This window comes from Rattus norvegicus, chromosome 4, assembly GCF_021556685.1.
Source record: "Rattus norvegicus strain SHRSP/BbbUtx chromosome 4, alternate assembly SHRSP_T2T, whole genome shotgun sequence".
NCBI lineage: Eukaryota > Metazoa > Chordata > Mammalia > Rodentia > Muridae > Rattus > Rattus norvegicus.
The window spans coordinates 126,497,913-126,520,817 of record NC_141537.1 but is presented as its reverse complement, the minus strand read 5'-3'; the positions used below and the strand labels follow the sequence as shown (position 1 = coordinate 126,520,817).

Here is a 22,905-nt window from a genome sequence, read left to right as displayed (position 1 = left end):
TCAACGTAAAATTACAGAGTCGGCCTCCATATTTAAGGTTCAACATTGTTGGCTCTTCATACCAACTGGAGCAGCAGGGAGGCTTTTCCTGTCCTGGACTCCCTTTGTAAACCATGTAGGCATTGTAAAGGCAGGGTTTACAAAGAGGTCAGCGCCCCACTCAGCAGCGCCAGTGGCCAGGATGTGCCCCTAGACTTTCCTAAAAGCACCAAGGGTCCTTTTCTAATATTCTCTAAGGAGGCTGAGGCTGAAGAGTGGCCAGGACCCAGGCTACAAGAAAAAAAAATCACAACAATTCCTGAGCTTGCTCCAAAGATCAGGTCCTTCAATCCCAGGCCACCCTGGAAAGCCCCACCCCAACACCCTCAAGGAACACTATGTAAACCCTGCATTCTGCTCAGCTCTCTGCTGTTTCCCTTCTGAGAAGAGGCAGCCATCCTCCTGGATTTTCTCTCCCAATAAATCTCATGTGTGAGGTTTGTTGTGTGGTGCGATTTTTATGGTATTCCTTGGCTCCCGACTTCCTCCATCCCTCTCAGAACAGAGCTGTAACACCTTCCCCAGGGAAACATCTCCCTACCAGAGCAGTTTTGCTGGGAAAAATTCCCTCCCACCCCTCCACCGGGCTCCCCAGAACAGAGCTGTAACACTTGCATTTGGGAAACTTTCCCAGCAGCTACAGTGCAACTTCTGTAGGGGAAGCTTTTACCTTCAGAGCTGCAGCAGTTATAGACATCGCCTTCACACTGTGGCTCCAGCTGAACATCCTCTTGCAGATTCCCAACTGCCCCGTCCAACTGTCATGTGATTCCTTCCCTTCCCATCAGTCATTGCTGTACAGAGCAGTACAGAAGTGTGTGTGTGTGTATGTGTGTGTGTGTGTGTGTGTGTGTGTGTGTGTGTGTGTAATCAACAACAACAAAATACAACTTTCACCTCAAAGGGAAATAAGAGTTTATTCTGGAGTTGATTATTAGTGACTGCAGCCTAGGAACACAGATTTAGATTACCTCAGATTCCATGTTACAAGTTGGAAGCTGTTTGGTGAAATTTTTCTAGTAACAAAACAAGGAAAGTCACAAATCAACGTGCTTCTCACATGCCCTGGTGGATAGCTTAGGGAGGCAGTTACAAAAAAAATCTAAGGAATCTCACCAGTAGGCCTCAGAGGCTACCTGATGAATCTTAGTATTCTGGTTTATAACTATAAGCTATGGTTTTATTAAGCCATTCCAAAAGGTTTTTTTTTTTTATCTGTTAGTCATAGGATGTCAGTTAGGACACTGAGGTGGGCAAGGGGTGGCTATTTAAAAGCCTAAAGATAGCTCAAGGTAAATTGTACGTCGGCTCTGGACCTGAATATTCCTACCTTTACGTCACAGAAACTCTAAAAAATTCTTCAGCATTTGCAGATACAGCTCCTTTCCAGGAGAGAGACAGACATGGCTCTAGGTGTGGATGACACTGTGTGTCTGTATATTGTTGGTTCTCCCTCTATGGATATCCTGCCAATGACCCATACAACCTATGAGAGACCAGGGTTTATTCTGCTTCCCGAGGGTGCCATGGACTCCAAATCTCAAGCCCTAAAAGCTATGCTAAACACTGGGCTCCCATTCCCCTTATGAAATCCTTATGACACCTCTCAACTAGATATGGTGTTTTTTTTTCCCATTTTAAAGATGGGGGATTGAGCTGACTCAAGCCTGCTGTCTGAATCCGTCGAATGAACTGAGCTCCAAAGTCACAGAGCCTAAAGCAAAGCTTTCTTCAGCACAAGGCTGGAGTCAGAGCCCCTGACAGCCCTGACATGCTGGCCTGCACACCTTCTCATAGGAAGCAGAGCAAATGAAGAACCTTGTGCTTCACGCGATCCCATGGAGGCTCCCGTTGGTCCTCGAAGAACATTTCTTGTGCCTCCAGACTGCTCTGCAGTAGAAACGAACAGGTAAAAACTCCAGGTTCCTCTGAGACTAAAGATCAAATAATTTTCCAGTTAGTTAGCTAGATCTGCTGCCTTTAAAAACCTGCACTGTTTGAATCTACTTTTAATACAGTTTAGAAGTCATTAGGAAGGCATTCCAGTCCTTCCAGACTGCTTTTTGGTACAGAAAGGTCCAGCAAAAAGTGTGGGCTAATTTGCGCCCCTCAGTGATGGGAGGGGAATAAACACTTCTTGTCCAAGGAAAGCTCCCAGCTCTTCACTCAGCAGCTCACTGCTGTGAAGAACCCTGTGGCTGTTAACTAGCCCCTCGATGTCCTTCTGAGGTAAGGGCTGTTTTCTGACTCCTCGTAGGTATTATTCAACTTGGAAAGTACAGTGTTAAAGCAATTGCTTGGCTGGTTTAGGCTAACCCAGGGGTTAGCAAATCCATGCTTCTTGTACAATTTACAAAATATTTTCTTTGTAGTTGTCCTGGAAGCCCAAGTGGGACTAATGGCTTTAACTACCACCCAACACTTTCAAAGTGATTTCCCACACCAGGAAGCCATTGTCGGCTTCCCCAGACACTTAATTGGTACAGGATGTGAGCCATTCTAAAGGACACACTTCTGGGCTTGGCTCAGTCATGGCTCCAAGAGAAGCTAGTTCCTGGTAAGCATTTCCATTTCTGCCTTTTTGTATGCGTTAATCATTTTGTGGCTCCATTTTTTCTGTGGACTCAACAGTTTCCTTGGTAATAAAAACACATTATGGACCCTTGGTGTCCAAGAAATGGAATTGGCTTTGTTGCCACAAGGCAAAGGTGCTCTGTGTTGCCATAAAATCTTAGCGGGCCTACTGTCAAGCACAGTCTTTGTCAGTGAGGAAGGGAGTACGGAGATAAGGGGGTATGGTGTATAGGAGGGGTGATGGTGTATATGGATAGGTGAGAGGGGTTGGGTCTGTGAGAGGGAGTGTGGGTGGATGTGGGTATGGGTGGGTATTTAGGAAGAGGTGTGCTTGTATAGGCAGGGGTGGCATTCAAGGGTGCAAGCCTTGAACAGCTGAGCAAGTCTCCTTCTCAGTTTCCTTATCTGTCAGAACAGTCCAGCATAGACAAGGGTGAGTCGGGGATTAACAGAATAATACACACTTCCTTGGAACAGAGATGGGCACACAGGACAGAAAGAAATCCTCTTGACTTTGCTTTTCTCTTACTTCTATTTGCCATCTGCTTCATCCTCGTCTTTGGGGAAAGGCCCCTTTTAAGAGATGGTGGGAAATGCAATCAGTAAGAGAACATGAAAAAAGCTTAAAATCACACAGGGAAAAAAGAAAACATCCAGAACTGAATTCAAAAATAGATGATAGGGAGAGGGAAAAATGCTTTTCCACACATCTGCCAGACAAAGAAGAGCTACCTAGTTCTGTCCTTTTGTTTGTTGCTTAATGTTGATCTGAAGAGAAAGTTCAGTCCCTGAAGTGTTTGCCTTGCAAGCCGAGGATGAGCTCAACCTCTAGAACACCTGGGGAAAGAAGCCAGATAGGACGGGTACATCCTTGTAAGCTGGATGTTGGGGAGGTGGAGTTAGGAGATTTCCTGGTGTTCACTGGATAGCTATCCTTGCCTACATGAGGTTTTGGATGGGATGGACTATTCCAGAGGACACTAGGCCAGTGACTAGCACCATGGACAGACAGATAGACAAGGGGACAACAGTATGGCAAAGGCTCCAAATAGTTTGGTCCTCAGAAGACATGAGTGTCTCTGAAGAGAATCCAAGCCCATACAACAGATGAGGGAAGTTTCATATTGAGAGCCTGCAGCCCGACCCTCTGGTTCCCTGACAGAAGATAGGAAAAGAGGTGGGGGAAAGGATACGGCCCACCCAGGTGAGATGCTACTGTGCCAGCTAGGTGGGCGATCACAGAGTGTTCGAATAGGCTGCCTCTTGGTATCTATAAGAGGAGGTTCAAGCAGAAGCTGCACTCTAGCATTACATTTTATAGCCTTTGCAGTTAGTGGCAGAGGACTAGGGTGACTGCTTTGAAATGTTTGAAACATCTTCTGGACATGACCAAGATGCTGCTCCCATGAACTCGTATCTCTCAGTGGTGATGGCTGTTTACACAGGATCAGCCAACAATCCAGCATGGGGGTGGAGAAGGGCTCGTGAGGACTCCCCTAGCAGAGGAGCCTCAGGGATGGCTGCTGAGGGAGGGTTAGCTTTCATCGGGAGTCTTGTGTGTGAGAGGGTGGAAGTAATAGACATAGGAAAAGTCACCCGTGCCAGGAAAGTGGATGACAGGAGGGGAGAGTGGGGAGCACAGATGTGGGGGGCCACCAGGTGACAGTCACAGAACAGACAGACACACAAACTTTATGAGAATGAAGAGCTCCATCTGGGATTATGGGAGTGGTCCCAGAAGCGGGAGTCCACCAGGGGAGTTCTGGGTCAAAGGTTTCACAGGACCCAGGGACTCTTCCTTTTCCACCTGATTCCCAGTCTCTCATTGGTCCTATCCCCTCCCACCCCAGCCTTTAGTTCCTCAGGAGCAAGGAGCAGGCAGGCCCCCTTAAAGAGTCTAGTTCCTATTTTCCAGCTAGACCCAAGCCCCCCGACCCTCCTTCAAGTTGTCCATGCCCCAGTGGTCAGCCCTACACTCATATGTTTTGACCAACACTAACAGGTTGTGTGCGTGTGTGTGTGTGTGTGTGTGTGTGTGTACACATATGTATATCTAGGCCCACATAGATATGCATATATATGTTTGTGTATGTATATGTATATCTTTATGCAGACATTTATATACATGTATGCATGTGTAATGCATGTATATGTGCATATTCACACATGTATATGCATGAATGTTTGGGCATGTATACAAATGTATGTATATATGTGTGTATATGTGTATATGTATACATATGTTTGTGTGTGAAGAGGACATGAATTCAAAAAGAGGCTTGGGGACACAGAAGTAAAACAAGTACACCTTATCAAGTGCATATACTTGTATATGAAATTCTCAAAAAGTATTTAAAAGAAATGTTACCATCTAGAAGTCTAGATCAGGTTCATTTTTCTCTGCCAGTTAAAGAATTAAAAGGCAGAAAAAAATCTGTAGGGTAACAGGTAGCAGCAGGGAAAACCATAGTTACAGTGGACAGAATAAACTGGAGTAAAAGACTTAGATTACAAGTAAAGAAACACGCTTGTACACACACAATCAGCAAGACACACAGAAAGACCCACTGTGAAACAGAGAGGGGAGTCAGAATTCTATCTCTTCTAGAGAGAGGACTTGGGCCTTGTAAAGGTCCTGGAGGGTCCTCTTTCCCCAATTTAGAGTTGAACAGTTTGTACAAAGAGAAGGAATCTGATTGGCTCACAACTGTGGGTAAATACAGCCATCCACATTGGTCTTGAACTTGACAGGTGGGTCTGCTGGCAGGAGAAGAAGCTTGACTAGGTTTGTGTCAAGTCAGAAGCATAAAGAAGAAGCCAGAAAGTCACCATCTTTATTCTGTGACCCCCTCTCCCGTCTCTCTGCCTACCAGGGATCTGTCTAACTCTTATCCCTCAGGAAGAGGAAAAGAGAAACCAGGAGAAAAGGGAGAACCTCTATCAATAAATAAGGAAGGACCTGCACCTGAGGAATGACATCCAGAGTTGTCACCTTGTGTCCACATGCACACAAACATACATGTACAGGCGCCATGCCCGCATATGTATTGTCATTCACACAAACACGTAAAACTAAGTGCTCACTGAAGGAAAGCAAAGTAGCTAAAATACAGGATAAGGATAGAGAAAGGACAAGGAGGAGAAGAAATAGAAAATCAATGATGAAAAGACACAAGTGGGCAGCCCCCAGAACGTTTAAAATAAATAACAAATAAGTGAGAACGACCCTGTTTCTTTCCCAGTGAAAGATAAAGTGTCAGCAATCAACAGAGGGACAGCTGTTACTGCTCAGTAGCTGACAGAGCGTCCTTTGCAATACATTTGTGTTTACTTTTCATAGCTGATTACAGCCCTTTCAAGAAAGCAGCATTGACGGAGGTGCAAGCTGGTGAATAGTCTGGAGTCAGTTTGGGAAATCTTACAACCCCAAAGGTTTAAGTCCACCGTAAAAACGCCTCCTTAAAGCAGGCATACGGAGCATCATTGTCCATGCAGAACAGTAACTTGGATGTTCCTGAACAGTGGATTAGTTGTATAAGGTGCTGTAAGCTATGCAATGCTATACTCGTTGCTTATAGCTGCCTAACAAACTAGGCCAAGACACGGCAGCTTCAGTCTGTCCAATTATGTACCAGTTTAAAGCAATCATAAGAAACCCAAACACCACATCTATTTTCTCACAGTATCTGTGGATTGGCACCCAGGGGTGGCTCAGCCGAGTCTAAGGTAGATGGTGATGGGACTTGTAGTGAAGTCTGGGATGGTTGGAGAAGGGCTGCTTCCAGGCACATGCCTACAGGCTTGGGTATGATTTGTTTCCTTGCGGACAGTTGGCTATCTGGGCTCCTTATCCTAAGGATCCGACTGATCTCATCATTAGCCCAGAGGGCAGTGCCAGACATAGTACTTGTTATATATCAGAGTAGGTCCTGGGAAGCCAAAAAAGGACTCTCTCTCTCTCTCTCTCTCTCTCTCTCTCTCTCTCTCTCTCTCTGTCTCTCTCTCTGTTTCTCTCTCTCTCTCTCTCTCTCTCTCTCTCTCTCCCTCTCTCTCTCTCCCTCTCTCTGTGTGTGTGTGTGTTTAAAATACACTAATCTTGGAGGTGACCTCCCAGCCTCCTTGCTGAATTCTAGATGTTAGAAGCAACTCATTAGAATTTCTAGCATCGTGAGCTTTCAATCCCAAACTGTTCAGCATTCATCTTCCAAGAGTAAGAACCTTGACCTCATCAACCACAATGCAATCATGACATCTTGTGTGATTAAAACAATTCCCTATTGTCACCTTAGACCACATTTTCATCTTCAGGCATTTCTGGTTGTCCCCCAAACATCGATTTGTAGTGGGTTTGTCCTAAAGTTGCTTGTATTCTAATGTTAATTTGGGTCCCCCAAACTGCTTACCCAAGTGTTTGTACACAGCTTCTGGGAATCTGCTCCCAGTTGATTGTGATTGGTAAGTAAAGATGCCAACAGCCAATAGCTGGGAAAGACAAACAGAGATGGGACTTTTAGGATTCCTGACCTAGGATTCCTGAGAAGGAGATCCACCCCAGTGGGGGAGGGGGATTGGGGGAATGGTGCGTGGGGGGGATGGAAGGGTGGGTCCTGGGAAGCCAAAAAAAAAAAGGACTCTGTCTGTCTCTCTGTCTCTGTGTGTGTGTGTGTGTGTGTGTGTGTGTGTATGTTTAAAATAAATACACTAATCTTGGAGGTGACCTCCCAGCCTCCTTGCTGAATTGGGGGGATGGTGGGGTGGGGGGATGGAAGGGTGGGAGGACAGGGGGGTTGGGGGATGGGGGGATGGGGGATGGAAGGGTGGGGATGGAAGGGTGGGGGTTCAGGGAAGGAAGTGTGGAGGAGAGGAGAGACATATCATGTCTGAGAAAAGTGCAGGACAGGGAGGCATGGCTGCCATGTGAAGGAGCCTGGAGAGTGCAGCCCAGAGCAGCCTAGATGAGTACAGACTTTAGTAAGTAATAACTCAGGATTATCAAACTCATGGAGGTTAGGAAGTGGCCCAGCTATTGGGCTACACGAGGCATATTAAAATATTAAATATTAAAATATAAAGGCTGAGTGTGTGTCTTTCATTCAAAATTTTATGAAGGAATTAATTAAAGATCTCTTAGAGATGTTTCCTTACATCCATGATCCAACTGAAATCCACATCTTGAATAAAGTTGTTTCCTGTGTTTCTTGACTCTTTTAACCCAGTCCACCAAACTGCCTTCATACACACACACACACACACACACACACACACACACACTATTTATCGACTTATTGGAAAGAAGAGTGCAGCCCTGACATCTTGTGGATTGGTCTGAGTACTTCCACAGACACTCTTACACTTGTTCCTCTAACTCCTGAATTATTACACAGATACTAAATCTCAGCGTTCAGCAGAACTACTTCCTAAGTGCTCTCATTTCCCTCCAGTTCTCGGAGATGCAGAATGACTGTCCTCATTACTACTTGAAGCTTTAAAATGGACCAGATGATCCTTATAAATGCTCCAGTCCCAGGCTGGGTCAATAGCTCAATGAGTAAAGTGCTTGCTCTGAAAGTATGAAGACCCAGGGTAGTGGGGTGGGGAGAGAGTTTGAAGACCTAAGTTTGTTCCCACAGAAACTGTGTAATTCCTGTAAACCCCCCCCCGCCCCCATCCTGCTTGTAGTTCTAGCCTGAGGAGGTGGATCACTGGGGCCCCCTAGCCAGCTAAGCCAGCCTACCTGGATATTTTAGTACACAAGATGCAGAGTGGAAAACATCTACTAAAGAACAAAATGAAGCACTGGCCAGTTCTTCTGGGGAATTTTTAATTTGATTCTACTTCTCCTTATCTTTTGAAGGGCTCTGTAATGGTTTGACACCAGAGAAGGCATCTTCTCAGTGTCCAGCTGGCCCTTGTGAGACACCAGAATCTGAGGCACCTGGCCAGACTTACCAAACAGGAGCTGCAGTTACAAACCCCCAGGGGGTCACATGCATTTTATTTGAATTATAGCTTATTATGGTCTTTTTATTAACTTTTACCATAGATTCAAATTAGCATAAAAAGTAATGGATTTCTTCATGCGTTGTCATACATAGTCTGCGTCCATTATACCCCCTTGCGTTTTGCCATCTCCCTGTTGCCCACACTCTCACCTCCCACCCACTGGCCCTCACCCCCACTCACCTCTGCCACTGTACCCCTTCATCCTCATTATTACACTTTTAATTTTGTATCACATGTTTTATTGCTCAATCCTCCTCCCCACTTTAACCCTCTTTTTTCCCAACTCCCAGGCCCCCTTCTAGTTTCCCCGGCCTTGCCCATATTTGATTGGCCCTGAAGATACACATATGTAAATAAAAGCTAAGGAGAGAGAGAGAGAGAGAGAGAGAGAGAGAGAGAGAGAGAGAGAGAGAGAGAACACGCATTATTTATCTTTTTGAGACTAGGTTACCTCAGGGTCCTCCACCACCACTACCACCCGGTTCTATCCATTTTCCTAAAAAATTAATAATTGTGTTTTTACAGCTGAATAAAATGCTACTGTGTGATTGTGCCACGTTTTCATAATTTATCCACCAGCAGATGGATATCTAGTACGATTGCATTTCCTTTGCGTGCATCTTAAAGTCAGAGAGATTACCTGATCACTTCTGAACCCTTCTCTCCTTTCCGCTCCACTTTCCAGTTCTGATCCAGCCACTGCCATTGTTAAACTTCAGAGCCCAACCCAGGAAGCAGCTTCCGGTGCCTCCTGAAGTATTTATCTAAGGCGCGTCTGTTCAGTTCCTTCCCTCCAGACTTGAGCTGTTTGTAAACATTGAAATTGTCGTGCAAACTGTGCGGGAGCTCTTGGTCCAGAGGCCTCGCGTTTCCTGGCCAGTCCGCCCCCTTCCACTTCAGTTCTCTGGGGACGAGTAAACAAAATGATTTATTTCCCCTTGGAGGGCGTGCCTTCTCCCTTCTTCCCTCTTGTTGATCTGCTTTAGTTCTGCTTAGGAAGCTCCGAGTGCTGGGACTGAGGACCAGAGAGAGCTAAGGGCAACCTTTTGCCTTCACTCAGCAGAATTTTCCTGAGCAGCTACCATGTGCCATTGTGTGTGTGTCAGAACACAAGGTCAGGAGCTGGTGAAAGCTCCGAGCTTGGTCTAAGGTAAATGAGAAGAAGCACGTGCTTTACCAGTGGATTTCAGAAAAGACAACACTGACTTGTGTTTTATTGTTTTGAAATTGATTGCTAACTTATTTAAATGTCTCCTGTTTAAGAAACAGCAAGGTTAAGCCGGGTGTGGTGTCTTTAATCCGAGCAGTGGAGGATAGATAGAGGCCAGCCTGGTCTACAAAGTGAGTTCTACACAGAAAAAAAAGAAAAAAAGGAAAAGAAAAGAGGAGCAGCAAGGTTTAAATTCAACTCATGTATCTTTTAAGTCTTATAGTCTTTCAAACTCTTTGGAATAATGTTTGATTTCATTTTCAACCTTAATTCTAACACTAGCAAGCAGGTTTAAAAACTTCAGACGGTGCAGGCCTCTACTGGAGGATGGGTGCAGTCCAGAGAGGACCTTGTAAGAATCAGAGCTTCACCTACCTGTCACTGCTCACAAGAGGCCTTGTGGGGTGGATGGAAGTTAATGGAATACAGAAGAGGGAATGGGCGGGGGGGGGGGGGGGGGATATATGTCAAGTGACTGGTGAACATTTCTCGTGGGCAGCCATCATTAGAACTCCACAGGTGCGTGGCCAGGAAGTTAGGCTTTATCTACTATGGCCGGACATGACATGTGGGGTTGATGTGTGTGCATGTGTGTATGCATGTGTGTGTGTGTGTGTGTGTGTGTGTGTGTGTGTGTGTGTTTAGGGGATGGCTTTACTTTTGGAAAATTAATTACTGTGGTTTGGGGAGATTTCTCAACATTGGAAGAACCAGAGCATATGTTTTTATTAAATATATTTCTTTATTTACATTTCAAATGTTATTCCCTTTCCCGGTTTCCTGTCCATAAGGCCTCCCTCCCCTCCCCCTCCCCCATACTGGTGTCCCCCCCCCCCACCATCTACCTCACCTTACCACCCCCCAACATTCCCCCTGCACGGGGGGGTCCAACCTTGGCAGGACCAAAGGCTTCCCCTTCCACCGGTGCCCCAATAAGGCTATTCTCTGCTACATATAAGAGCAGACATTTTAAAGCCACATTTAAAAACCCTCTTTTTGGTTTCATTTTTAGTAGCTCATTTGTGTTATTGATAAACCTTCCTAGGTGTTTAATCTTTATAAATCTACTAAATTAAGCTAATTGACACAGTTAGTGTCCTTAAAGTGTCTTGAATACTCTAACATATCAGCTTAATTAGATTTCAAATTAAAATCTTGAGTCAAGATCAGTTATTGCTCAATTACACAGCTTAAGTGGGTTCTATTGGGCCACATTCTAATACATTCTAATAGAATTATTAAATATAAGCATATAAAGTATATTCTCACATAAAATATGTAACATGTTGCAATGAATTTGGCCATATATATGTGTGTATATATACACATATATATTATGATGGATATATATATATATATATATATATATATATATATATATATATATATATATGTTCCCAGGTTGCAATGATGGCATGTGGCAGCAGCCCCTTCCAGCGTGAGAGAGCACCTTTCAGGTTTGCTGAGCTTCATCTTTGTCTTTGTACTTCGAACTCTCCAGTTCTCACAAGATGCCTAAGAAGGGGTTGGGGACAGTCTTAGTCCTGTCCCATAAAATCACCAAGTTTTGAGGATGAGACTCATGATGTGGTGATCCATGCCTAAAACCCACGAGCAAGAAACAGGAAAAAAAAATCTCCCATGTTTTGAAAGTAAACACCTCCTTACTCTGTTAGCCATGCATTAACACAGTTAAGTCCATCCTATCCTATTTGCCTAACGGGTACATGAACTTAAGCAGAGTCTGGCATGTTAAAACTAAGTCCACAGCTCCAGGACAATTACAGATGTATGACTGAATCATGACCGTCTTTCTGGAAGAGGTGGAATTTTAAAACCTGATGTCCAAGATGATCTTCCTGATAAGATGTACAGCATGAACTGAAAATAAATGAGAGCAGGGGGATTGTGGGTAATGAGAGGCTGCCATTTTATAGGTGACCAGGGGTAGCCATGGGATCACAGACTGAGGATGGATGGACACAGACAGGCCCATGGACATCCTTGCCTGAGAGAGTAGTGTTCAAGGCAGAGGACTGTGCTTGGCATTTTTGAAGGAACATAAAGAGGGATGTGAGGGAAGAGTAGGAGGGGTGAAATTAGAACAGAGGGCCATTTAAGCATGGCTTTAGCAATCAGGTCTTTTCTAATCAAGAAGACATTTATTTGACTTCAGCTGTAAGAAACCTTCTGTGCCTGTTAGAGAGCAGGAGGCCAGGGCCAAGGTAGAAGCAGAAAAATGGTTGAATGAACTTCCTAGAAAAAGCCAGTCCAGAAAGCAGGTGGTCTGTGATTACCATGGAAACGGTGCAGTGTCTAGCTCTTAGACATGTTTTCATAGCAACACAGTGATTAGCGAGTGGAGGGAACAGAGAGAACTACCACACCTGGAAGCTTGAAGTGGGTCATTTATGCACCTAAGACTTGTCAGGTGGGAGGCACTTGGGAGACACCATGGACACATGAAGGTGGAATCCACGGTTAGCATCCGCTCTCATCCACGCTGAGCTTCAGGATGGTGCCCAGCTGTACCTTGATGCCCCCTCTGGGTGTCCAAGAGTCATCTGTGACCTGGAGCAGGAGGTAGTGACTGCCCATGAGCACCGTCTGCCTTGGGTGTCCGGTGGGAAAGGGCTCTAGAGGAAGGACCTGGTCCATTCTATTAAGACAACTAGACGGTGCCTTCCGAGTAGGTTTCTAGGATGCTTAACTACTTCTTGTGGTGGGATTTCAAAGGCTAACCTGTCCAGATGTCCAGTTCAGTCAAAGCATGTGACAGGCTAAGGACTCAGCATAGAGTCCTGATGTGAGTCCTTCCACCTGCCAACTTCTGGCCTCATGGTGGTTCCTCTCACATGCTGGTGTATTCTTTTACCTGGATGCTGAGTAAGTGCCAACACTTTCTCTCCTGGGCCCAGAGGCTCCAAGCCAAGGTGCAAGCAGAGGAATTGCAGTGGCTGCCAGCACTCCTGCTGCTTCAGCGCCTCAGTTTTGACCTCTTGAGTTCACAAGCCTTTTTCTCTTCCTGGATTCTACGCCATCTCTCATGGGGACACTTCTCATTGGATTCAGGTGACAGAGGATGGTTGCAGCTCCAGATCTGTAAATTAATTAGCTGTATCTCCACAGACCCCCTTTCCAAGTAAAGCCTTACTAACAAGGCCTGAGAGACGGAACCCATGATATCTTTGGGGGATGCTCAACTAACGAACCCATTATGTCCAGTTGGTGCTTACACAGAAGAAAAGATACCACCATTTCCGTATTCCTTTAGCTGTGAAGTATTTAAAGAGCCATTGCTTGGGCGTACACATTACTGGTGACTGGATATTGACTGCTACTGACTAATCATTGGTGAAAGATCATTGGTGAAGCTTAGCATGTGTCCCAGCTTTAGGGAGCAGCATAAAGAGGAGGGGGCCCTCTCATGGTTTTCCCTGTCTATTATTCTATTTAACCCTCTCAGTTCGGGGCAGTAACTATCGAGGCTCCCATCAGTGTAAAGCAACCTGCACGCAGTGGCGATCAGTAATTCGGTCAGGGTTGGAACTCAGGTTGTCTCGGCCACAGCACAGCTTTCTCTGGTCCCCTCAGCTCTGCTGTCCTCTAAGACACTGTGTTTGTGTCAGGCCCGGCTGACTTCTGTGGCCCAAAGCTCAAATTGGTAGGAAGGAGTTTTAAAGTTAATTTCTATGTAACTAAACAGAGTGAAATATTCCTGGAGTTTTCAGGTCAATTCTTCAGGCAAAGTACTTATGTTTATTTTTTTTATTTTATTAAATTGGGTATTTCTTTTTTTTTTTTTGGTATTTCTTATTTACATTTCGATTGTTATTCCCTTTCCCGGTTTCCAGGCCAACATCCCCCAACCCCTCCCCCTCCCCTTCTCTATGGGTGTTCCCCTCCCTATCCTCCCGCCATTACCATCCTCCCCCCAACAATCACGTTCACTGGGGGTTCTGTCTTGGCAGGACCAAGGGCTTCCCCTTCCACTGGTGCTCTTACTAGGCTATTCATTGCTACCTATGAGGTCAGAGTCCAGGGTCAGTCCATGTATAGTCTTTGGGTAGTGGCTTAGTCCCTGGAAGCTCTGGTTGCTTGGCATTGTTGTTCATATGGGGTCTCAAGCCCCTTCAAGCTCTTTCAGTCCTTTCTATGATTCCTTCAACGGGGGTCCTGTTCTCAGTTCAGTGGTTTGCTGCTGGCATTCGCCTCTGTGTTTGCTGTATTCTGGCTGTGTCTCTCAGGAGAGATCTACATCCGGCTCCTGTTGGCCTGCACTTCTTTGCTTCATCCATCTTATCTAGTTTGGTGGCTGTATATGTATGGGCCACATGTGAGGCAGGCTCTGAATGAGTGTTCCTTCTGCCTCTGTTCTAAACTTTGCCTCCCTATTCCCTCCCAAGGGTATTCTTGTTCCCCTTTTAAAGAAGGAGTGAAGCATTCACATTTTGATCATCCGTCTTGAGTTTCATTTGTTCTAGGCATCTAGGGTAATTCAAGCATTTGGGCTAATAGCCACTTATCAGTGAGTGCATACCATGTGTGTTTTTCTGTGATTGGGTTACCTCACTCAGGATGATATTTTCCAGTTCCATCCATTTGCCTATGAATTTCATAAAATCATTGTTTTTGACAGCTGAGTAATATTCCATTGTGTAGATGTACCACATTTTTTGTATCCATTCCTCTGTTGAAGGGCATCTGGGTTCTTTCCAGCTTCTGGCTATTATAAATAAGGCTGCTATGAACATAGTGGAGCACGTGTCTTTGTTATATGTTGGGGCATCTTTTGAGTATATGCCCAAGAGAGGTATAGCTGGATCCTCAGGTAGTTCAATGTCCAATTTTCTGAGGAAACTCCAGACTGATTTCCAGAATGGTTGTACCAGTCTGCAATCCCATCAACAATGGAGGAGTGTTCCTCCTTCTCCACATCCTCGCCAGCATTTGTTGTCACCTGAGTTTTTGATCTTAGCCATTCTCACTGGTGTGAGGTGAAATCTCAGGGTTCTTTTGATTTGCATTTCTCTTATGACTAAAGATGTTGAACATTTCTTTAGGTGTTTCTCAGCCATTAGGCATTCCTCAGCTGTGAATTCTTTGTTTAGCTCTGAACCCCATTTTTTAATAGGGTTATTTGTCTCCCTGCGGTCTAACTTCTTGAGTTCTTTTTACATTTTGTATATAAGCTCTCTATCTGTTGTAGGATTGGTAAAGATCTTTTCTCAATCTGTTGGTTGCCGTTTTGTCCTAACCACAGTGTCCTTTGCCTTACAGAAGCTTTGCAGTTTTATGAGATCCCATTTGTCGATTCTTGATCTTAGAGCATAAGCCATTGGTATTTTGTTCAGGAAATTTTCTCCAGTGCCCATGCGTTCGAGATTCTTCCCCACTTTTTCTTCTACTAGTTTGAGTGTATCTGGTTTGCTGTGGAAGTCCTTGATCCACTTGGACTTAAGCTCTGTATAGGGTGATAAGAATGGATCTATCTGCATTCTTCTACATGCTGACCTCCAGTTGAACCACCACCATTTGCTGAAAATACTCTTTTTTCCATTGGATGGTTTTGGCTCCTTTGTCAAAAAATCAAGTGACATAGGTATGTGGGTTCATTTCTGGGTCTTCAATTCTATTCCACTGGTCTATCTGTCTGTCTCTGTACCAATACCATGCAGTTTTTATTACTATTACTCTGTAATACTACTTGAGTTCAGGGATAGTGATTCCCCTAGAAGTCCTTTTATTGTTGAGGATAGTTTTAGCTATCCTGGGTTTTTTGTTATTCCAGATGAATTTTCAAATTGTTCTATCTAACTCTCTGAAGAATTGGATTGATATTTTGATGGGGATTGCATTGAATCTGTAGATCACTTTTGGTAGAATGGCCATTTTTACTATATTAGTCCTGCCAATCCATGAATATGGGAGATCTTTCCATCTTCTGAGGTCTTCTTCAATTTCTTTCTTCAGAGGCTTGAAGTTCTTATCATACAGATCTTTCACATGCTTGGTTAAAGTCACACCAAGGTATTTTATATTATTTGGGACTATTATGAAGGGTGTTTCCCTAATTTTTTTCTCGGCTTTATTTTTATATTCTGAAAACATACAGGTCTCAGGTTAGCTTACATTGTGAAGTTCCAGAGGCCTTGATCCTATTAAATAACCCAAGAATGACAGAAAGGTGTCTTTGCCGTAGCAGCTGAGGACCAGGATTGTATCTAAAAGGGATATCCCCCAAGTCTACTACATCCAAAGCCCAGTACTGCTCATACTGATTAGAATTAGAGTTTATGCAGAGTCTCCACCTGGGGAGGCATGCCTGTATGCAGAACAGGGTTTGGAAAGATTACCTTTGTTTATCTTCACAACCTAGGAAGAAGTAAGAGAGTAGGGAAAACACACACACACACACACACACACACACACACACACACACACACACACACACACATGTTGCTTGCAATGCTCGGCCTAGTCCCAAGAGCTCTAGAGTCCTCTTAGAGATGCTGTTCTTGACCCCTGGGTGACATGGGTTGTACAGGCTGTTCCAACCTGAGCCTTAGATTCCTGTTGCGAAGGTGAATATTTCTACAGTCACTGGCCCCTCTGACTCTGAAATGCTATAACCACTAGCGCTAATTCCGTTGGCTAGGATGTGTTCTTACGGCCAGGCATAGTTCACTTTTATTTTAAATGAATGGATACATGAAGTAAATAAGAATAGTTCATTTTAAAAGATAATGAATTCTGTGTATGCATCCATTAAAAATTAATTTATGTGGGTGATAATTGTGTCACTCCAGGATTTAAAATTTGTCCGCTCACTGGATGCACTAAGTGAAGGACCATTTCTTTAAGGTCAGCTCTACAGCAGTACTATCCTGGGGGCGAGGATCAGCCACTCCCTATGTGTACAAAGGAGGCAAATGGAGGAGCATGTTCATGCAGCATTATGGGTCTCTTGTCTTTGTCAGTTTCCTACCTCTGCCAGAGGTAAGGAATGTACATCACAAAAAGGTGTCCTTACTATTCTTCCCCTACTATGTGCTCTCCACGGTTGCCCTTACACTATACAGTGTCTTCCTGTAACCTGGCAACTATACCCATTCAGGAAACACCACTCTGCAAACAGCTTAGGGGACAGAGGCTCTGAAGTAGGCTGTGGCTGGACAATAGAGCTAGGGATTGTTACAGTACTTAGTTGTCCCCTTGGCAATGAACATTCTATCCCATCAAACAGAGCAAGTCTGTCTGTCTCAACCATTTAAGTTGCCGCTCTGTCACGGATGTGGTTTGTCTTTATTTTGAAAAAGCCCGTGAAGTAGCTTTGTTGGAGGTTGCCCACAGAGGCTCTTAGGGGTAGGGAAGAGAATGGTGTCTCGGAGGAAATGGAGGAAAAAGATCCATCCTATAGCTGAAACAAGATGACCGCAAAAAAAAAAATATTCGTTAGTTTGCTCTGTGTAGTGAAGTGACCATGGCTTTTCCTACTTTGTTGAGTGAACTGTAGGCCCCAAGAAATTGAGGAACTTGGATGATGTTGCATAGCAGAGGTAAGATGTGAACCACACAATCAGGGAAATAAATCCTTGCTGTATTCCAGAGATCTTCAGTTACAGATGGGGATCAGCTCCTGGGGACAGTTGACAGTGTTTGGAGACATTTGGGCCTGAGCAGCTAGGGCTAGGGCTCTGCTCTGCTGGTATGTCATGGGTAGAGGTCAGAGATACTAATAAAGCATCTCCTAATCCTCCAAGTCACAGGCAGGCCTAGAGTCAGGATATTCTCAGAGGATGGGGCTGCAGGCTTCAGGCTGCAGGCTGTTGGGACACTTTCTTGGCACTGCTAGGAGTGGGTTTCTATTCCTGGCAAGTGGATCATATGTCATCTTGGCTTCTTTTAGTTACTGATACCTCACCCTCTTCTAGAAAGGCTGTGAAGCTGCTAACAAGGAAAAGCAAAAAGCCCTAGGTGCGTGTCGATTACCCCAAGTGGGAGTTGGCTCAGTGAGCCAGTACTCTACTCTTGTGCCACTCAAGCTCAAGCAACTGAGTTTGGTCCCCAGCACTGGCACCAAAGCCAAGAAAGGTGGCAGAAGCTTACAACCCCAGTGCTGGGGGGGGCAGACGCAGGGAGACCCATGAAGTTCTCTAGACAGCCAGACTAGCCTAAGCTAGTCCCAGTGAAAGCCTGTCTTTAAAAGGTGTTCCTGAGGAAGACCACCCAAGGTTGTCCTCTAGCCTCCACCTGTATGAGTAAACATATGTACAAACACACCAGTCACACACACAGTCACACACACACAGTCACACACACACACAGTCACACACACAGTCACACACACACAGTCACACACACACAGTCACACACACACAGTCACACACACAGTCACACACACACAGTCACACACACACAGTCACACACACACAGTCACACACACAGTCACACACACACAGTCACACACACAGTCACACACACATTCACACACACAGTCACACACACACACATATATATACAGTCACACACACTCATGAACGCAGTCTCTTACACACATACACACATAGTCACACACTCATGAACACACACAGAGAGAGAGAGAGAGAGAGCACATAGCACAGGGCAAAGAGATACAGGACGGAGGCAGACATGAGGCTTAAAATGGCCCTGAACACATTTCTGGCTACTGTAGATCTGCTGTGAGGCTGTGAACACTGTGTCCCACCTCTGCTGGGCCCATGAGTCTTCATGTCTCAGCACGTGAACCTCAATATTCATCTGTCAGACACTCTGCACCCTCAAAGCAAACAAACTTTTTTTTACTGAATATGTTTAACTAAGACTCCCTGATACAGTGGAGGAATGGTGTTTGTGAAGAGACACTCTGGTGAGAAGTCTTTTAATGTTGTTGGTGGCGGTGGTGGTAGTGGTGGTGGTGGTGGTGGTGGTGGTGGTGGTGTGTGTGTGTGTGTGTGTGTGTGTGTGTGATGTATGTATATGAGTGTGCAAGTTGCAATGCCCATGTGAAAGTCAGAAGACAACTTTTAGGAATCAGTTCTCTTCTTTCACCTTTACTTTGGTTCCAGGAATTGAACTCAGGTTCCCAGGCTTACAAGACAAGTGCCCTTAGTCACTGGGCTATCTCACAAACATCTAGTGACACAGCATTGACAGAAGGATAAGTCCCTGCCCCCCATAGAGTTTCTTTTCCAGTGAGAGACACAAAGCACAGAAAAGCACAGAAGCCAGCAGGTACCAGAGTCCACACCTGTAGTACATTTGTTGTATCGGATCATTAAATGAAACTCTCAAGGTGTCATTTATGCTATAATGGAGCAAACAAGAAAAAGACTCAAGAAACAAGGAAGAGGAGAGAGTTGTTGGATGTGAGGTTAGGGGGTTATTATGTTAATTTGGAAATGTGTAACCTGAAGGAGTAGGTGACAGTTATTACAGACTGGAGGTCAAGGTCTCTCATCAAAGAGACAGATGGACAAAACACCTTGGGGTGATATTTGAAGAACCCAAAGGAAGCCAATGCCCCAAAGGGAATTGAGGTTATAAAACAATAATCCAGACCCTGTGAGACATGCAGAATTCAGTCTTTTCCCTGTGCAGTAGGGGACTGTGGAGTAGGGGACCATAGAGAACTGTGGAGTGTGGGACTATGGAGGACTGTGGAGTAGGGACCATGGAAGACTGTGTTGTGGGGGCTATGGAGGACTGTGGAGTGGGGACCATGGAGGACTGTGTAGTCACTGAAGGTCACTGTGTCCACTTCCCCTTTTCTTTTCTGAATAAAATCCTCAAAGAATCTGGTGATGAGTTTAGATGTCTAGTATACACAAAACCCTGATTCAGTCCTAGCTTGTTGCAGTTCTATAATTCCAGCACATAAGATGTAGACTTAGGAAGGTTAGGAGTTCAAGGTCATCCTTGGCTAGGTGGTGAGTTTACAGGATACTGAGACCCTGCCTCAAATAAATAGATACTTTAGAAAATCAAATAACAGCAGCTCCAAACCAACAAAACACTACCAACAACAACAAAAAACAGCCAACAGACAAACAAAAAACTCCGCAAGATAAGAATAGGAGCAGTATTATGCAGTCAAGAATCATGCCTGTCTCTTGGAAACAAGAGTTTGGAGACAATCATTTCATCTTTTAAGGTCTCAGTCTTTGCCTCTGTAAAATGGAGCCAGTAGCTCTGTCATATGATTATTGTGAAAATTAAATGAGAATTTGTGTGTTGAAAGACAGTCTGGATATTATATTTAAAATTTGTAATAATGAGTATTATCTTATCTATGATATATAATTTATAATTGAGCCTTCTATTACAACTGTCTCTAAAGGCTCTATCAAAGAAAGAGTAGAGCTGATGTTATGTTCATTTATTGACTGGGTCATTTTCCTAGCATTCCTGTAAGCTAGGACAATTCCTGTAAGACATTGAATGCTCGATAAGGGTTCACTTGGGCAATGAAATTTTGAAAGACCTGGAATTGAACTCAAGGTCAAAAATTGAAGACCACACTTGTCTTCTTCTTAGCTAGAATTGAACTTAGAAAAAGAAACTTTCTTGCTCATCTTCCTCCCCAACTTTTCTCCTTCCTCCAGTCTCCTCTCAGACTACACCTGACAACTGAATTTTTCTGTAATATGAACAAGAGATCAAGGACACCTCTCCTATGGCCAGTAGCCTTTGAAGTCATCTCTATAATTTTGGAAACTGCAATTCAAGAGACCCTGCACCATGGTAGAGAAATCATCACAGACTCAGGAAATAAGGTAGAAACTGCTGGCTGTTCAGTAACCTTGACCAGGAGACTACATATCCCAGCTTCCCTTGCAACTAAGTATAGCCATGTGTTGTCTCTCTGACACAGCATATTGGAGAGAAGCTGTACTCTGTTTCTAGGTTTGATCCATTACAACTTCCTTATCTTTACCTTTCCCCTTCCCTTACAGGAGGCCACCTGTTCCAGACAGAGGAATCCCAAGAAAGAAGGTGGTTGTGTCTTTGAAGTGATACTCAGAAGAGACACCCCAGTGTGAAGATCATTTGTTGAAGTGGAAGTTAGTTATATTTTGTGTTAAGTCTTTGAGTTTGAGGAGGTAGATATTTACCACTGACATCACATCCAGTGCTACCTCAGCTGTAACAGCAACGAGGTGGCTGTACGAAAGAAAGCTGAATGATATGCCATCAGTCTTCTGTATCTACAGGTTCCCTTACTGTTGATTTAATCAGCCATCAATCAAAAGCAGAGTTTGGCTTCTGTCTGTGTCAGTGCTGAACATTACACTTTCTCTTTGTGACATCATTTTCTGAGAACACAGTACAGGAGCTGTTTGAACATCATTGATTTTGAATTAGGCACTCTGGGTAATCCAGAGATAAGTCAAAATATCTGGGAGGATATACAGAAAGCATGTGCAAACACTCCCGCTTGGATTTTAGTTTCTACAGCAGGGTCTAGATTAATCCCCATGTGGGTGCCAACAGCTTGCTGAGGAAGAGCACTGTATGCTGATGCCGCACTATGACTCCAGGAAGTGTTCTGGTCCTGCCCCCACTACTTCCTGTCAGTGCTGTGCTTCCAAAGGCTCTGAACAAGTTTTTTAAAAATGGGAAGTGTTCTGCCACCCTTCACTGAATCATCAGTCTCTTCAGAGGTGATTCTGGGAGAACCAAAGAGCCAGAGGGAAAGGCAAGAAGTTTTGTATCTCGGCTCCTTTTGACATTTCTGTTTTGGCTAAGAATGTAGAGTTTAAAATCTCCACAGGAAGAGTTCTCATCTTTTTGTTCTGCTTCTTTCTCTGTGTGGTGGCAAGTGTGGAAGCAGCTATCCAGGGTTCATGACCAATTCTGCCTCTCCAGGAGTGTGGCCTCAGCCAGGCTTCTTTGCTTTTCTTGATCTCTGTTGAAGATACCATCACCACTCTTTCCGAGTCCTTCTGTGGACACAATGGGACATGATGTCAAAAGATGACAGCACACTAACAAGCCTTTGAGTCTAAATGTCACACTTTCTGGTCAGGGGCTCTATTAACTCTTTTGTCCTGCAGTCATTTACTGAGCACCCATGGGGTTATCAAGATGAAGCCCCTGCATTTAGGAGCCTTGAAATCTAGCCACTGTGTTCTATGTGAACAGACTTGAAAAATAATTGCAGTAAAGGAAATAAGTCTGGTAAGGAAAAGAATGGGAAAGTGTAAGGGGAGGCACATATAGAATAGGGCAGTCAGGGAAGGCATCCCAGAGGATGTGACCTTTTATCACTCTCACAAACCAAGGGGTATCTAGTCAGCAAAACTATAGGTAGATTCATCTGGCCAAGATGGCGTCAAAATCTCTAGGTGAACAAGGGCAGGCAGGAGACGAGGGTGGAGCTGGAGCAGAGGAAGTGAAAATCTACAAGACCAGCTGGGCCATCTACTGCCTGGCAGACCACATGGCACAGCATGTGAATTTTTAAGGTTTTGTTTTTATTTTTGTTTATCGTGGTGTTGGGGATAGGACCCAGAACTTTCTTTGTGAGTCCTAGGCAGGTGCTATACCACTGAACCATAGGTTTGGCTACCCCTGCAGGCTTTTGGTGTGGTCCTCAGGCCAAAGTAGCCCTTGGGGGTTTGTGAAGAGTGGGAATTCTCAGGTACACTAAATCAGAAACTATAGGTGAGCCTCAGTGGTCTGTGGGGCTTCCGGAACTTCTGGTCTGGTCTAGAAGTTGAGTGATTATCTAGTCATCCACAGAAGAATCATCTAAAAGCTTAAGGAACCATGAATATTGGACTCTTCCCTCTGCTCGGTGTCTTTAAGACATCTTTAATCAAGGATTAGCTCCGTTAGTTCTTGGACAGTCCGTAGGGTAATCCAAGGGCTACAGAAGCTGGATCCATTGCTTTACTGCCTTCTGAAGACAACAGACCAGGGAATGAGGCGACGCCCCAGTCTGGGGAGCGGTGATGGAAGCTTGTCCTAAGCTGGTGTCAGACAACAGGAAGTGCGCGGACCACTGTAAACATATTCAAGCTGCTTTCCTGTTGACGGGGCAGGAAGTGGCACTT

General features: G+C 44.6%; 2 long non-coding RNA genes across 3 annotated transcripts; one reads left to right on the top strand and one right to left on the bottom strand.

The window, feature by feature from the left end:
* Positions 1 to 937: 937 nt before the first annotated feature.
* Positions 938 to 9,633, bottom strand: LOC147994975 (uncharacterized). The gene is made up of 2 exons (XR_015686858.1): positions 9,257 to 9,633; positions 938 to 1,929 (listed from the first exon to the last, which is right to left on the bottom strand). It is a non-coding gene; the product is annotated as an uncharacterized LOC147994975 (long non-coding RNA).
* LOC147994974 (uncharacterized) lies at positions 9,596 to 21,619 on the top strand. Of its 2 annotated transcripts, none has more exons than XR_015686859.1 (3): positions 9,596 to 9,766; positions 20,452 to 20,622; positions 20,803 to 21,619. It is a non-coding gene; the product is annotated as an uncharacterized LOC147994974 (long non-coding RNA). The 2 variants fall into 2 exon arrangements; XR_015686860.1 differs by lacking the exon at positions 9,596 to 9,766 and adding an exon at positions 12,197 to 12,409.
* The last annotated feature ends 1,286 nt before the right edge of the window (positions 21,620 to 22,905 follow it).